The following is a 17,716-nucleotide window of genomic DNA, read 5'->3' on the forward strand; positions in this document are numbered from 1 at the left end:
TTCCAATGAGTCAAACTCTATCTCAGGCAACTTTAAATGCTTAACCACGGCCATAATTACCTCATCTTTTCACATTTTGTCTGGTAATGTTAACTGCAATGTTCTTGCCAAATCTAACAGTCTGCTTTTCGTTTCTGTCCGTAAAGTACTACGTGTGACATTCTCCTCCCCTAAAAACTTCTGAGCCTCTGAAAGAGCCATTGCTCACAACACTCTCCCCACTTAAACTACAAAGATACCACACCGGAAAAGCAACAATCCTTCACTGTCTTTAAGTTCACAAAAGCCAATCCAATAGATAGACTTTTATCCCGGACAGACTTTTATCCCGGACAGGCCCCCAATTGTTATGGGCGAGGCGTCTTCAGAACCCCAAAATGTATCATGGAGTTCAACCAACCTCTCCCTTTAATGTATTTGTTGCTTTTCCTAGCACACGGCTTGTTCCCCAGGGGTGGAATTACAATTATGGACACGTGGGTTTATAAACACAAAACAATGTTTATTCCATGAACTCAACTTAACATCTTAAATAAACATTGGATCTCTTAACATCCCTTACTTCAAAGATAACTCAGAAAATATTGCAACAGTAAATAATTCCTCACAATGTTCCTTCAAATTTCCAAGAGACTTAACACCTTTAAACAGAATCACATCAGGTTAAAGGCTTTACTATTATGAGTTTAAATCACCCAAATGATCCAGAGATAGTCTTACATGGCAGAGATCCAGCTCACTGCAAACACAGACACTCCCCAAGCTCTTTTCCTCCAAACTATCTGGAAACACACAGACACACACAAGCTCTTTTTTTCAAACTGCAAAACTCCAAAATGGCTGATCTAAAGCCCAGCTCCACCCACTCTCTGACATCACTGTTTTCTTAAAGGTACATTGCTTAAACATCCATGTCTTAAAGGTACTCTCACATGACACCTCAAAAGAGATAAAACTATAGCAGGGTCAGACCGTGAGAGTTGCCGACGGTAGCTTAGTCGTTAGCACTGTTGCTTCACAGCTCCAGGGTCCCAGGTTCAATTCCCGGCTGGGTCACTGTCTGTGCGGAGTCTGCACGTTCTCCCTGTGTCTGCGTGGGTTTCCTCCGGGTGCTCTGGTTTCTCCCACAGTCCAAAGATGTGCGGGTAAGGTGGATTGGCCATGCTAAATTTCCTTAGTGTCCATAAAATGTTAAGTGGGGGATACTGGGTTACGGGGATAGGGTAGGTACGTGGGCTTCAGTATGTGCTCTTTGTAAGGGCTGGTGCAGACTCGATGGGCCGAATCGCCTCCTTCTGCACTGTTAATTCTAAGATTCTAAGATCCACAGCACTAGGGACATCGGTTCGATTCCCAGCTTGGGTCACTGTCTGTGCGGAGTCTGCACGTTCTCCCCGTATCGGCGTGAGTTTCCTCCGGATCCTCCGGTTTCCTTCCACAAGTCCCGAAAGACCACCCAGGCTTACATTACACTGCAAAGAATTTACTGCGAAACTCTCCTCGTTGCCACACTCTGTTCGGGTACACGGAGGGTGAATTCTGAATTCACCCTCCGTGTACCCGAACAGAGTGTGGCAACGAGGAGAGTTTCGCAGTAAATTCTTTGCAGTGTAATGTAAGCCTACTTATGACACTCATAAAAATTAACACACAGCAGCCACCCAGACACTGCACCCACCCAGTCACTGCACCCACCCACACACTGCACCCACCCACACACTGCACCCACCCAGACACTGCACCCACCCACACACTGCACCCACCATCACACTGCACCCACCCACACACTGCACCCACCATCACACTGCACCCACCCAGACACTGTACCCACCGACACACTGCACCCACCATCACACTGCACCCACCCACACACTGCACCCACCCACACACTACACCCACCCACACACTGCACCCACTATCACACTGCACCCACCCACACACTGCACCCACCCACTGGACCCACCAACACACTGCACTCACCACCGACAAACTGTACCCACCCACACACTGCGCTCACCTACACACTGCACCCACCCACACTGCACCAACCCCCACACTGCACTCACCGCCTGCAAATTGCACCCGACCGCACACTGCACTCACCCACTGCACCTACCCGCACATTTCACCCACCCACTGCACTCACCCGCACTCACACTGCACTCACCCGCACACTGCACCCACCCACACACTGCACCCACTGCACCCACCCGCTTGCTGCACTCACCCACACACTGCACTCACCCACACACTGCACTCACCCACACACTGCACCCACCCGCACACTGCATCCACTGCACCCACCAACTTGCTGCACTCACCCACACTGCACTCACCCACACACTGCACTCACTCACACACTGCATTCACCTGCACACTGCACCCACACACTGCACCCGCACACTGCACCCGCACACTGCACCCACCCTCACACTGCACCCACCCACCCACTGCATCCACCCGCACACTGCATCCACCCGCACACTGCACCCACACACTGCACCCGCACACTGCACCCACCCTCACACTGCACCCACCCACCCACTGCACTCCCCTTCACACACAGCACTCACCACACACTGCACTCATCTACACACCACACCCAACCGCACACTGCACCCACTCACACACTGCACCCACCCACACACCGCACCCACTCACACACTGCACCCACCCACACACACACTCACCACACACTGCACTCATCTACACACCACACCCACCCACACATTGCACCCACCCACACACTGCACTCAGCCACATACTGCATCCACCCGCACACTGCACTCCCCCACACACAGCACTCACCCACACTGCACTTCCCCACACACTGCACCAACCCACTCACTGCACTCATCCACGCACTGCACCCATCTTCACACAGCACCCACCCGCACACTGCACTCACCCACACTCTGCACCCACCCACACACTGCACTCCTCTGCACTTATCTGCACACTGCAGCCTCCCGCACACTGCACTCAGCCGCACACTGCACCCACCTGCACACTCCACTCACCCGCACACTGCACTCAGCCGCACACTGCACCCACCCACACACTGCACCCACCCGCTTGCTGCACTCACCCACACACTGCACTCACCCACACACTGCACCCACCCGCACACTGCACCCACCCACACACTGCACCCACCCGCTTGCTGCACTCACCCACACACTGCACCCACACTGCACCCGCACACTGCACCCACCCGCACACTGCACCCACCCACACACTGCACCCACCCGCTTGCTGCACTCACCCACACACTGCACTCACCCACACACTGCACCCACCCGCACACTGCACCCACCCACACATTGCACCCACTGCACCCACCCGTTTGCTGTACTCACCCACACACTGCACTCACCAACACACTGCACTCACCCACACACTGCATCCACACACTGCACCCGCACACTGCACCCACCCGCACACTGCACCCACCCACACACTGCACCCACCCGCTTGCTGCACTCATCCACACACTGCACCCACACACTGCACCCACCCGCACACTGCACCCACCCACACACTGCACCCACCCGCTTGCTGCACTCACCCACACACTGCACTCACCCACACTGCACCCACCCGCACACTGCAGCCACCCGCACACTGCACCCACCCACACACTGCACCCACCCGCTTGCTGCACTCACCCACACACTGCACCCACCCGCACACTGCACCCACCCACACACTGCACCCACCCACACACTGCACCCACCCGCTTGCTGCACTCACCCACACACTGCACCCGCACACTGCACCCGCACACTGCACCCACCCGCACACTGCACCCACCCACACACTGCACCCACCCGCTTGCTGCACTCACCCACACACTGCACTCACCCACACACTGCACCCACCCGCACACTGCACCCACCCACACATTGCACCCACTCGCTTGCTGTACTCACCCACACACTGCACTCACCAACACACTGCACTCACCAACACACTGCACCCACACACTGCACCCGCACACTGCACCCACCCGCACACTGCACCCACCCGCTTGCTGCACTCACCCACACACTGCACTCACCCACACACTGCACCCACCCACACACTGCACCCACCCACACACTGCACTCACCCGCTTGCTGCACTCACCCACACACTGCACCCACACATTGCACCCACCCGCACACTGCACCCACCCACACACTGCAACCACCCGCTTGCTGCACTCACCCACACACTGCACTCACCCACACTGCACCCACCCGCACACTGCAGCCACCCGCACACTGCACCCACCCGCACACTGCACCCACCCACACATTGCACCCACTGCACCCACCCGCTTGCTGTACTCACCCACACACTGCACTCACCCACACACTGCACTCACCCACCCACTGCATTCACCTGCATACTGCACCCGCACACTGCACCCACCCTCATACTGCACCCACCCACCGACTGCATCCACCCGCACACTGCACGCACACACTGCACCCGCACACTGCACCCACCCTCACACTGCACCCACCCACCCACTGCACTCCCCTTCACACACAGCACTCACCGCACTCATCTACACACCACACACAACCGCACACTGCACCCACTCACACACTGCACCCACTGCACCTACTCACACACTGCACCCACCCACACACACACTCACCACACACTGCACTCATCTACACACCACACCCACCCACACATTGCACCCACCCACACACTGCACCCACCCACACACTGCACTCAGCCACATACTGCATCCACCCGCACACTGCACTCCCCTTCACACACAGCACTCAGCACACACTGCACTCATCTACAAACCACACCCAACCGCACACTGCACCCACTCACACACTGCACCCACCCACACACCGCACCCACTCACACACTGCACCCACCCACACACACACTCACCACACACTGCACTCATCTACACACCACACCCACCCACACATTGCACCCACCCACACATTGCACCCAGCCACATACTGCATCCACCCGCACACTGCACGCCCCCTCACACTGCACTCACCCACATTGCACTTCCCCACACACTGCACCAACCCACTCACTGCACTCATCCACGCACTGCACCCATTGTCACACTGCACCCACCCGCACACTGCACTCACCCGCACACTGCACTCACCCACACTCTGCACCCACCCACACACTGCACTTATCTGCACACTGCACCCTCCCGCACACTGCACTCAGCCGCACACTCCACTCACCTGCACACTGCACCCACCCGCACACTACACTCACCCGCACACTCCGCTCACCCGCACACTGCACTCACCCGCACACTGCACTCACCCGCACACTGCACTCACCCACACTCTGCACCCACCCACACACTGCATTTATCTGCACACTGCACCCTCCCGCACACTGCACCCACCCGCACACTCCACTCACCTGCACACTGCACCCACCCGCACATTACACTCACCCGCACACTCCACTCACCCGCACACTCCACTCACCCGCACACTCCACTCACCCGCACACTCCACTCAGCCGCACACTGCACTCAGCCGCACACTACACTCAGCCGCACACTGCACTCAGCCGCACACTGCACTCACCCGCACACTGCAATCACCCGCACACTGCAATCACCCGCACACTGCACCCACCCACACACTGCACCCACCCGCTTGCTGCACCCACCCACACACTGCACCCACCCACACATTGCACCCACCCACACATTGCACCCACTGCACCCACCCGCTTGCTGCACTCACCCACACACTGCACTCACCCACACACTGCACTCACCCACACACTGCACCCACCTGCACACTGCACCCACCCGCACACTGCACCCACCCGCACACTCCACTCACCCGCACACTCCACTCACCCGCACACTCCACTCAGCCGCACACAGCACTCAGCCGCACACTGCACTCAGCCGCACACTACACTCAGCCGCACACTGCACTCAGCCGCACACTGCACTCACCCGCACACTGCAATCACCCGCACACTGCAATCACCCGCACACTGCACCCACCCACACACTGCACCCACCCGCTTGCTGCACCCACCCACACACTGCACCCACCCACACATTGCACCCACCCACACATTGCACCCACTGCACCCACCCGCTTGCTGCACTCACCCACACACTGCACTCACCCACACACTGCACTCACCCACACACTGCACCCACCTGCACACTGCACCCATCCGCACACTGCACCCACCCGCACACTGCACCCACCCACACATTGCACCCACTGCACCCACCCGCTTGCTGCACTCACCCACACACTGCACTCACCCACACACTGCACTCACCCGTACACTGCACTCACCCGCACACTGCACCCACCCGCACACTGCACCCACCCGCACACTGCACCCACCCGCACACTGCACTCACCCACACACTGCACCCACCCGCACACTGCACCCACCCGCACACTGCACCCACCGACACACTGCACCCACCCGCTTGCTGCACTCACCCACACACTGCACTCACCCACACACTGCACTCACTCACACACTGCATTCACCTGCACACTGCACCCACACACTGCACCCGCACACTGCACCCACCCTCACACTGCACCCACCCTCACACTGCACTCACCACACACTGCACCCGCACACTGCACTCACCCACACACTGCACTCACCCACACACTGCACTCACCCACACACTGCATTCACCTGCACACTGCACCCACACACTGCACCCGCACACTGCACCCACCCTCATACTGCACCCACCCACCGACTGCATACACCCGCACACTGCACGCACACACTGCACCCACCGTCACACTGCACCCACCCACCCACTGCACTCCCCTTCACACACAGCACTCACCACACACTGCACTCATCTACACACCACACCCAACCGCACACTGCACCCACCCACACACTGCACCCACCCACACACCCACACACACACTCACCACACACTGCACTCATCTACACACCACACCCACCTACACATTGCACCCACCCACACACTGCACTCAGCCACATACTGCATCCACCCGCACACTGCACTCCCCCACACACTGCACTCACCCACACTGCACTTCCCCACACACTGCACCAACCCACTCACTGCACTCATCCACGCACTGCACCCATCTTCACACAGCACCCACCCGCACACTGCACTCATCCACACTCTGCACCCACCCACACACTGCACTCATCTGCACTTATCTGCACACTGCACCCTCCCGTACACTGCACCCAGCCACACACTGCACCCACCTGTACACTGCACCCACCCACATACTGCGATTAGATTTTCCCATGTGTAGCGACCTTGGCACACACTGTTTACGGCCTCCTGTGACAGCCCTGGCCCCATGCTTGGCAGACGCCCCTGGCCAACGGCACAACAGTCAGCCTACCATTGCGCTTTTTGGGACAATACTTACCTCCTCTCTCTCCCTTAGCAGCCATGATGCCTGATTCCAGATTTTAAATACCACAATTTGAACCCTGCCATCATCACTGCCGCCTCTCGGAGGTGGAGCTTCGCAGGAGGCCGGCGTCTACCGGCTCAGGCCTATTAATGAGATGTTAATGCATGCTACTGTACATTTTGTACGCCCACGCCAGCATGCAGCGTGGAATGCATCCACACCGCTATCAAAGCGCTGGCGCATGGCGAACCGTTGGGCGCTCGGCACCGATCTCGATTTTCGGCTGATGCCCAATGCTCCACCCAATCATGACTCCGGCGTCGCCGGATGGGGAATCCCGCCGTTACTTTTTCGCTAAATATGACTGCTTCTAATGGTACAAGGAGACCGTTTTTGTAGGGTAAACATAGATGGTAGCACACAGATGGGACTCTCTAGAAGTGAACCACGAAAGGAGAATGCATCATGGGAAGTGATTTCTAGCACTGGCCCACGGCATGAGGTCTTTGAAAATTGGCTTATTTGGGATTCTGTAACTTGAACCAAATAAGTATTTTTAAGTCAAGAATCAAGTGCTTGGATACTTGAAGTGTTTGTCACCTTGCAACTTATGCTGTATAAAACAACTTGAGGGCCTAGTTTCTTTGGTAATTGCTCAAATCTGCACGAAAGAACTTGTTAAGTATTGAAACCAACACTAGTTATGCTGCCCTTATAAAGCTGCTGTAGATTCAAAGGGCAGTAGTTCCAGTTTATTTTTGAAAAAGCCCAAAGATTTTCTACCAGCTTTAGAAATCCGATCAGTGCAGATCAGCACTTACTATTATTGAAATACATTTATTCATTGACCAGAAAATTAAGTTCTCATGCATCATTGACTTCTAAGCAAATGGAAAAGAAAATCTTTCCTCCCATAGTTTACTGCAAATTAAAAACGATCCAATTTCAAATGATTTGGTTCCGTCTAATCTTCATAGAAACATGTTCTTGCTAAGTAATGAAAGTCATGAAAGAAATATGAAATAGAACTAATTAATTTGCCAGATTACAGTCAAAATCCTGATTGGCAACAGGAGAAATGGTACTTGAAAATGGACAATATTTGTAAATGTGCTGCTGGAAATTAGATAGACCTATTGTGCTTCTCAACATTTGGTATTCAGAGATTTCCGCAACAGTATCCCATGGTCACCATTTCATTGCAGCACTCAAATCGCAACAATTATTTGACCATAATTCAGAATTTCTGATAACTGAAGTCATCTTAAAAAGGCCATTTTAATATACCAGTTGGTATCAAATATCTTGGGCTGGATTCTCTAAAAATGGGGCTATGTCCCCAGGCCGGCATAAAAACGCTGGTGTTCTACTCCAGAATCTCCTTCGAAAAATATACAGCTATTCACCTACCTGCAGGGGGCTGGCAGGGCCCCGGAGTGCTTCTCGCAGCTTTGGCTATGGGTCTGGCCCCCCGCACTTCCGGTTCCAAGTCTGTGCATGCGCACACCGGTGGCCTCCGAAGGCTGAGACGAACGCGGTGGCAGACCCAGCAGGCGGACCTGGACCAGTAAACAAGGTCCCAAAGATCTGCCCACACCGCTCCATTTAACCCACCCGATCGCTGCCCCGGCCGTCCATAAGGCCCCCCCCCCCCCGGTACTTGATTCCCCCCACCAGGGTGACCGCGGACTGAGTCCGCAGCCGCCGCATGACAGTCCTGACCGGCCAGACGTGGTTAGAACCATGCCGTCGGGAATTGGGCTGGTCGGGACCGGACCATCGCTGGGAGGGCCTATGGCAATGGCCCCTCAGCTGCGCGGCGTAAATCGCGAGCGAGCTATTCTCCGGGGATGGGGGAATCACGGGATCGGCGCCGGGTCCAATTTTCACGTAAAAGTGGATTCTCCGCACCCGCGCCAAACGCAATTTCAGCGCAGGGCTGTGGAGAATCCAGCCCCTTACACGTTGCATTTTGCATAATTCAGTCAAATCTGATTGCTCTTGACTCCTCTTCCCACATGTCAGGTGGAAGACTGAATGGAGACATTACAGAAACTCATTGTTGGAGAGCTATAAAACATATTTCTGACAAATTAAAAAATGGTACAGTTACACGATGGACAATGTAGGTGAAAGAGACAGAGAAACACATTTGGTGCAAGTATACACACAGTCCACACACACACACACACACACACACACAAAGTCAACAGACCCAACAACACCTTTGTGGTGTTGGGTGTTCTAACACACAGAAGAGCCAACACAGTTGCATATGGTACAACACTTGTTTATTTAAACTCACTATTTACAACTTGGTCTTTGCACTCTGCACGTGGGGGGCTCCCTGCTTGTGGTGTTTCAACAGCTCTTTCATGCTTCCTTCTCCCCAGACCTACTGACCTCCAGGTGTCGTGCTCGTGCTTTTTATGTGGTTGGTGTTCTTGTCTGTGATTGGTTGTGGTGTTGTGTACTCTGATTTGCCTGTTAGTGTGTCCATCATGATGTGTGTGTTTGAATATCATGACATCCCCCCTTTTTACAAAGATATGTGCCTACGTGGTAATAAATATGATCGTGACGTGAGTGCATCTAAGAGTGTGTGTGTGTCGTGTGCAGCATGTGTCTATGACGGAACTATGTACATGGGGCGATGTCGAGTGCGTCACATGAATCCAGTTGTACCATAACATAACAGAAATGCGAACGAGAGAAGAAGAAAAAAAATTTTGAACAGTTGTCCAGTCAGACGACATCTGGAACGATAAACAACAACAGGTTATCATGTAAAATTGTCCAACTTATTAAACATATGAACTGTATTATAAGTCCATTCTAATGGGTTTGCGACGAATTCGGGTTGACCGCCTTAAGGGTGGATCAAGAACCACCGGCTGCTGTGCAGGCATGGCCATGGGTGGCGATGGAAAGGGCGTGATGTGCGGCAGCTCCACAAAGTCATCCTCGGAAGCCTGTTGAGGATCTGGCGTGTTGTGTGGCTGTGAACGTGGAAGTCGGCGAAGGGCGCGCCGATTGCGGCGACGCACGGAACCATCCGGCATGCGAACCAGGAACGAGCGGGGAGCCACTTGTCGGAGGACTTCGGCCGGTGCTGACCAGCCACCATACGGTTGATGGACGCGTACTTTGTCTCCGGAGGACAGGGGGGGCAGGTCCGTCGCTCGTGTGTCGTACCGACCTTTCTGGCGATCACGCTGCAGTTGCATGTCCCGAAGAACCGCCTCATGGTCTGTTGTCGGTGCCAGGACGGAAGGTACCGTCGTCCTGAGGGAGCGACCCATTAGTAGCTGCGCTGGCGAGAGGCCCGTGGATAACGGGGCCGATCGATAGGCCAGCAAGGCAAGGTTAAAGTCCGATCCGGCATCAGCCGCCTTGCACAGGAGCCGCTTTGCGATGTGGACACCCTTTTCAGCCTTCCCGTTCGATTGTGGATGCAGAGGGCTGGATGTCACATGAGTGAAACCATATGCTGCGGCAAAGGACGACCATTCACGGCTGGCAAAACAAGGTCCATTGTCTGACATGACAGTCCTTGGAATGCCATGGCGAGCAAACGTTTCCTTGCAGGCCCCAATGACTGCGGACGACGTCAGATCATGGAGAGGCATGACTTCCGGGTAGTTTGAGAAGTAGTCTATAATAACAATGTAATCTCTGCCGAGCGCGTGAAATAGGTCAACACCCACCTTCGCCCAGGGGGACGTCACCATCTCGTGTGGTAGAAGTGTTTCCGGAGGTTGCGCCGGCTGAAACCTCTGACAGGTTGTGCAGTTGAGCACCATGTTGGCTATGTCTTCATTAATACCCGGCCAATATACCGCCGCCCGGGCCCTTCGTCTGCATTTTTCGACACCCAAGTGGCCTTCGTGTAGTTGACGAAGAATCATCTGGCGCACACTGTGTGGAATGACGATCCTATGCGATTTCATAAGGACCCCGTCTATATTGGTGAGATCATCTCGCACATTGTAAAACTGGGGGCACTGCCCTTTTAGCCACCCTTCCGTCATGTGGCGCATCACTCGCTGCAGCAGAGGGTCAGTCGCCGTCTCTGCGCGTATGTGGGCCAGACAAGGATCATCAGCTGGCATATTTGCTGCTGTCAGAGTCACGTGTGCCTCAATTTGACGCACGAACCCCTCCGCATCTGGTGGTGTGCTCACTGCTCGGGAAAGAGTGTCCGCCACTATGAGTTCCTTCCCCGGAGTGTAGATCAGTTCAAAATCGTACCTCCTGAGTTTGAGTAAGATGCGCTGGAGGCGAGGAGTCATGTCGTTCAGGTCTTTGTTAATGATGTTGACCAGGGGGCGGTGGTCAGTTTCGACCGTGAATCGTGGCAGGCCATACACATAGTCGTGGAACTTGTCCAGTCCAGTTAACAAGCCCAGGCATTCTTTTTCGATTTGCGCGTAGCGCTGTTCGGTAGGGGTCATGGCTCGTGAGGCATACGCAACCGGGGCCCATGATGACGTGCTGTCTTTTTGCAGGAGTACCGCTCCAATACCAGATTGGCTGGCGTCTGTTGAGATCTTTGTAGGGCGAGTCGCGTCAAAGAAGGCCAGCACTGGTGCCGTGACCAGTTTGTGCTTGAGCTCCTCCCATTCCTGCTGATGCGACTGGTGCCAGTTGAATTCCGTCGATTTTTTTACGAGATGGCGCATGTTTGTTGTATGAGAAGCCAGGTTGGGAATGAACTTCCCAAGGAAGTTGACCATGCCCAGGAATCTTAAGACAGCCTTCTTGTCAGCCGGTCGTGGCATGGCTGTGATGGCGCTAACCTTGTCTGCATCGGGACGGACCCCGGACCTTGAGATGTGGTCCCCGAGGAATTTCAGCTCCGTCTGGCCGAAAGCACACTTCGCACGGTTGAGACGCAGGCCATTTTGCCGTATGCGGGTGAAGACACGTCGAAGACGATGCATGTGTTCCTGCGGAGTGGTGGACCAAATGATGATATCGTCCACATATACACGTACCCCTTCGATGCCTTCCATCATCTGCTCCATGATGCGGTGGAATACTTCAGATGCCGAAATGATGCCGAATGGCATCCGGTTGTAGCAGAATCTGCCAAAAGGGGTGTTGAATGTGCATAGTCTTCGGCTGGCCGGGTCCAGTTGGATCTGCCAGAATCCTTTGGACGCATCCAATTTAGTGAATATGTTGGCTCGCGCCATCTCGCTGGTGAGGTCTTCTCGTTTTGGGATGGGATAGTGTTCCCGCATGATGTTGTTGTTCAGATCTTTTGGATCTATACATATACGGAGCTCGCCAGAGGGCTTCTTTACACAGACCATGGAGCTGACCCATGGCGTGGGCTCCGTGACCTTGGATAGGACCCCTTGGTCCTGAAGAATCTGCAGTTGTGCCTTGAGGCGGTCTTTGAGAGGCGCAGGAACCCTGCGAGGTGCGTGAACGACAGGGATGGCGTCCGGTCTGAGTCGAATCTTGTACGTGTGTGGCAATGTCCCCATGCCTTCAAAAACCTCCTGGTTGTGAGCGAGGAGGGAATGGAGATTCGCGTGGAACTCAGCATCCGGGAAGTCGGATATCTCATCTGGAGAGAGAGACATGATGCGCTGTACCAGGTGAAGGACCTTACACGCTTGTGCGCCCAGTAACGAGTCCTTTGATGAGCCCACAACTTCGAAGGGGAGTGTGGCCGTGTACCCCTTGTGAGTCACCTGTAGCTGGCAAGATCCTACGGACGGGATAACGTTCCCGTTATAGTCAACCATCTTAAGCCGGGATGGTGTGATGAGTGGTTTGACCTTCATGGCCTGGACTGCAGAGTAAGCAATCAGGTTGGCGGATGCGCCGGTGTCCAGACGGAAGGCGACGCGCGATCGGTTGACCGTCAGGGTGGCACACCACTCATCGTCTGGATTGATGGCATTGACCTTGTTGACATCAATGACGGCAACTCTGAAGTCATCCTGGTCATCTGCATCACTTAACTGGAAGTCTTGATGCGTGGGCTGGACGGTCCTGACTCGTGTGCGAGGTTGTCGAGGATGCGCCGGATCCATGGGTTGAGCCGCACGACAGCGGGCTGCGTAGTGGCCTATCATGGCACATCTGTTGCACTGTTGGTATTTTGCAGGACATTGCCCTTTTAAGTGTAGACCTCCACACTTGCTGCACGTCATGACGTCACGGCGTTCGTTGCGCCACTGCGCATGCGCAGTGCGATCTTGCGGTGGGCGCGCCTGCGCAGTGCGTCCCTCGTTGTGGCCGTTATTTTTGGCGCGCACCTGCGCGGGAGACCGCGAAAAGTGCGGGAAGCGGCCGCTGTCGTCCGGGCCGTGGGGCGGGAAGAAATCGACGGCCTGGATGCGTTCAACGTCGTGGGCGGCCTGGCCTGCCGATTCGACGGCTGGGGACCCCCTCCGTGCCAACTCGGACGCCTGGAATCGGGCAAAACGGCAGGTCGCATTTTCATGGAGGACACAGGCTTCCACAGCAGACGCTAAGGTGAGGCTCTTTATTTTAAGAAGCTGCTGGCGTAGGCCACTGGAGGCAACGCCAAAAACAATCTGGTCCCTGATCATGGACTCTGTGGTGGTGCCGTAACCGCAGGACTGCGCTAGAATCCGGAGGTGCGTCAAAAAGGGTTGAAAAAGCTCCTCCTTACCTTGCAGGCGTTGCTGAAAGATGTATCTTTCGAAAGTTTCGTTTACTTCAGTTTGAAAGTGCTGGTCCATTTTGAGGATGACCGTGTCATATTTGGCCTGGTTTTCGCCTTCCTCGAACACCAGTGAATTAAAGACATCATTTGGGTGGGGGCCTGCGTAGAAGAGGAGCATTGCAATCTTCGAATCATCCGAGACATTCTGTTTTTCGGTGGCACGGATGTACAGGTCAAATCGCTGCCTGTAGAGCTTCCAGTTGGTGCCTAGGTTCCCCGTGACTTGCATCGGCTGCGGTTTGCCGGTGTGGTCCATGTCCAGAATGGCAGGTTGGTAGGCAGGTATCGATCCACTCCTGTACCATGTGGTGTTGGGTGTTCTAACACACAGAAGAGCCAACACAGTTGCATATGGTACAACACTTGTTTATTTAAACTCACTATTTACAACTTGGTCTTTGCACTCTGCACGTGGGGGGCTCCCTGCTTGTGGTGTTTCAACAGCTCTTTCATGCTTCCTTCTCCCCAGACCTACTGACCTCCAGGTGTCGTGCTCGTGCTTTTTATGTGGTTGGTGTTCTTGTCTGTGATTGGTTGTGGTGTTGTGTACTCTGATTTGCCTGTTAGTGTGTCCATCATGATGTGTGTGTTTGAATATCATGACAACCTTGCTCTTCAGACTTTCCATATGGTGACTTCTCCCACCCAAAGGGATGAGGCCCTTAAATGGACATTAAGTTTGGGGAGTTGTAGATAGTGTTGAGGGTTGTTGCAGGGTACAACAGGACATCGACAGGATGCAGAGCTGGGCTGAGAAGTGGCAGATAGAGTTGATAAATGTGAAGTGATTCATTTTGGAAGGTCGAATTTGAATGGTGGGTTAAAGGCAGGATTCTTGGAAGTGTGGTGGAACAGAGGGATCTTGGGGTCCACATACATAGATCCCTCAAAGTTGGCACCCAGGTTGATAGGGTTGTTAAGAAGTCGTATGGTGTGTTGGCTTTCATTAACAGGGGGATTGAGTTTAAAAGCAGTGAGGTTTTGCTGCAGCTTTATAAAACCCTGGTTAGACCACGCTTGGAATATTGTGTTCAGTTCTGGTCGCCTCATTATAGGATGCTTTGGAGAGGGTACAGAGGAGATGCTGCCCGGACTGGAGGGCATGTCTTATGAAGAAAGGTTGAGGGAGCTAAGGCTTTTCTCACTGGAGCAAAGAAGGCAGAGAGGTGACTTGATTGAGGTGTACAAGGTGATGAGAGGCATGGATAGAATGGTTAGCCAGAGACTTTTCCCCAGGGTGGCAATGGCTGTCACAAGGGGACATAATTTTAAGGTGATTGGAGGAAGGTATAGGGGAGATGTCAGAGGTAGGTTCTTTACGCAGAGAGTGGTAGGTGTGTGGAATGCACTGCCAGCAGAGGTAGTGGAGTCAGAGTCATTAGGGACATTTAAGCGACACTTGGACAGGCACATGGGCAGTAGTAAACTGAAGGGGAGTAGGTTAGGTTGATCTTAGATTAGGATCAATGGTCGGCACAACATCGTGGGTTGAAGGACCTGTACTGTGCTGTACTGTTCTATGTTCTAAGTGTCCCTGGGATGAAGGCTGTTCGAAAGCCTTCCAGCCTCAGACTCAATACACAGCAGAGGAGGCATCTCCACTCAGCCTCCTCCCGCCCGACTAAATTACACTGCCCCCCACCCCCATTTTTCCAAAATGTAACCCAAATGTTCTCGGAAAACCTATAAAGCACAGCTATATAAATCATTGAGCCTGCATGAGGACTCATAAGGCATTCAGAATCTGTCAGGAAAATAAGCTGATTTTCATTCTAAAACAAACATTTTGATTAATATTATTCTTGTGAAATGCAGCCGGCAGATTTGATAAACTGAGATTGCGGATACCTTCAGATCAACATGTTAAAGTGAGCATTTAAAATCAATTTTACTTACACAATTGTAACCCCAAAGGGGTAAGTCAGGTTACTTTGGAAACAGATGTTTCCTGGTAAACTCTGTCACAACATGAAAATACATCACCAGACAAATTAGTTTTTGTCTAACCTCTTGGATAAAACTGATTGGATAAATGTTTTACAGGGCTGAATTTCCCCAGCACATTGGCAACAGGCTGGGCGGAGGGAGGGCTGACAATATGTTGGGGGAAGGTGTCGGAAGGTGTCTGCCACGTTTCAAACCGCGAGCACAGGAATCAGAGCAGCAAGGCCACTCAACTGAGTCACTTAATAGCCCAATTAGACAGCATTTTGGCTGTAGTAGAAGGCCCTGGTGCCAGAGTAAACAGTGGTAGCCACCCAGCAAGTTCAATCCCGGCCACCGGTCACTGCCCATGTGAACTTTGCACATTCTCCCTGTGTCTGCGTGGGTCTCACCCCCACAATCCAACGATGCACACGGTAGGTGGATTGGCCATACTAAATTGCCCCTTAATTAGAAAAAATTAATTGGGTGTGGTAGTATGTATTGGGGGTCATGCGGGACTGGAAGCCCTAATGTCATTGGCTGACAGATCCCGGGTCCTGGTTGGCCGTTGACCTCAAGCTCCGCCTTGAAGGCGGAGTATAAGAAGCCGGTGTCTTCCCCCGCAGGCCAGTTTACTATCGAGCTGCTGGGGAACAGACACGCTTAATAAAGCCTCATCGACTTCACTCTATTCGTCTCATGGAGTCTTTGTGCGCTACAATTTATTAAGCGTGTCTAAAAAGGACTATGGAGCTCAGGATCATTCCAGAATGCCTGAGGATCAGCCCCCACGCAGTGAACGCGGCAGCAGCCTTCAAACACTGGCAGACTTGCTTCGAGGCCTACCTCAGAACGACCACCGGCCGAGTTCTCAGAAGACCAAAAACTGCAGGTCCCGCACTCGAGGGTGAGCACGGAGATTTTCACCCTCATTGAAGACACCGACGATTTCCAGACGGCGTTCGCAGCACTCAGAAGTCTCTACGTTCGCCCAGTTAACCAAATCTACGCTCGCTACCAGCTCGCGACGAGACGGCAAGCTCCCGGAGAATCGAAGGACGAGTTCTACGCCGCGCTGCTGATTTTGGGGCGAGCCTGCAGCTGCCCGTCGGTGAATGCAAACGAACACACGGACATGTTAATGCGTGATGCTTTTGTGGCAGGTATGCAATCCTCCCAAATCCGCCAAAGACTTCTAGAAAAAGAGTCGCTAGGACTCTCAGAGGCCCGGGCCCTAGCAGCCTCCCTAGATGTGGCCGCGCGTAATACCCGCGCCTACGGCCCCGACCGCGCGGCAACCCATTGGGCCCCGTACGTACCCGTCGCGGCAAACCCCCTACCCGCCCTTCCCAGGACGATCAGTCCCCCTCCCCTTTGCACCGACAGCTGAAACCGTACGGCTCCTGGAGGCGACAACACTGGTACAAGCACCACCACCACCGCCGGGGCCGAGGCGATCGACACGGACGACCAGACCGCCCGACCGACTCGTGGCGTCGATGTAAAACAAAGATGGACTGTTCAAAGAACATTTTGTTTTTTTTCCTATACCCTCTGTAAATAGTTGCAACAGGACGAAACTGTCCAATACTGTACTACCATGTGAATGTTCTATCCTCCCAGGACCAGCCCTGTAAACCCTTACCACCATACGAAGCATCACCCCGCCGGGTTCATT

At 53.9% G+C, this 17,716-nt stretch overlaps 1 protein-coding gene across 2 annotated transcripts in view; it reads right to left on the minus strand.

The window, feature by feature from the left end:
- LOC140426984 (testican-1-like) overlaps positions 1–17,716 on the minus strand; it is a 959,619-nt gene that overhangs the window by 624,438 nt on the left and 317,465 nt on the right. The window lies entirely within an intron of this gene.

Source organism: Scyliorhinus torazame, chromosome 7 (genome assembly GCF_047496885.1).
Source record: "Scyliorhinus torazame isolate Kashiwa2021f chromosome 7, sScyTor2.1, whole genome shotgun sequence".
Lineage (NCBI taxonomy): Eukaryota > Metazoa > Chordata > Chondrichthyes > Carcharhiniformes > Scyliorhinidae > Scyliorhinus > Scyliorhinus torazame.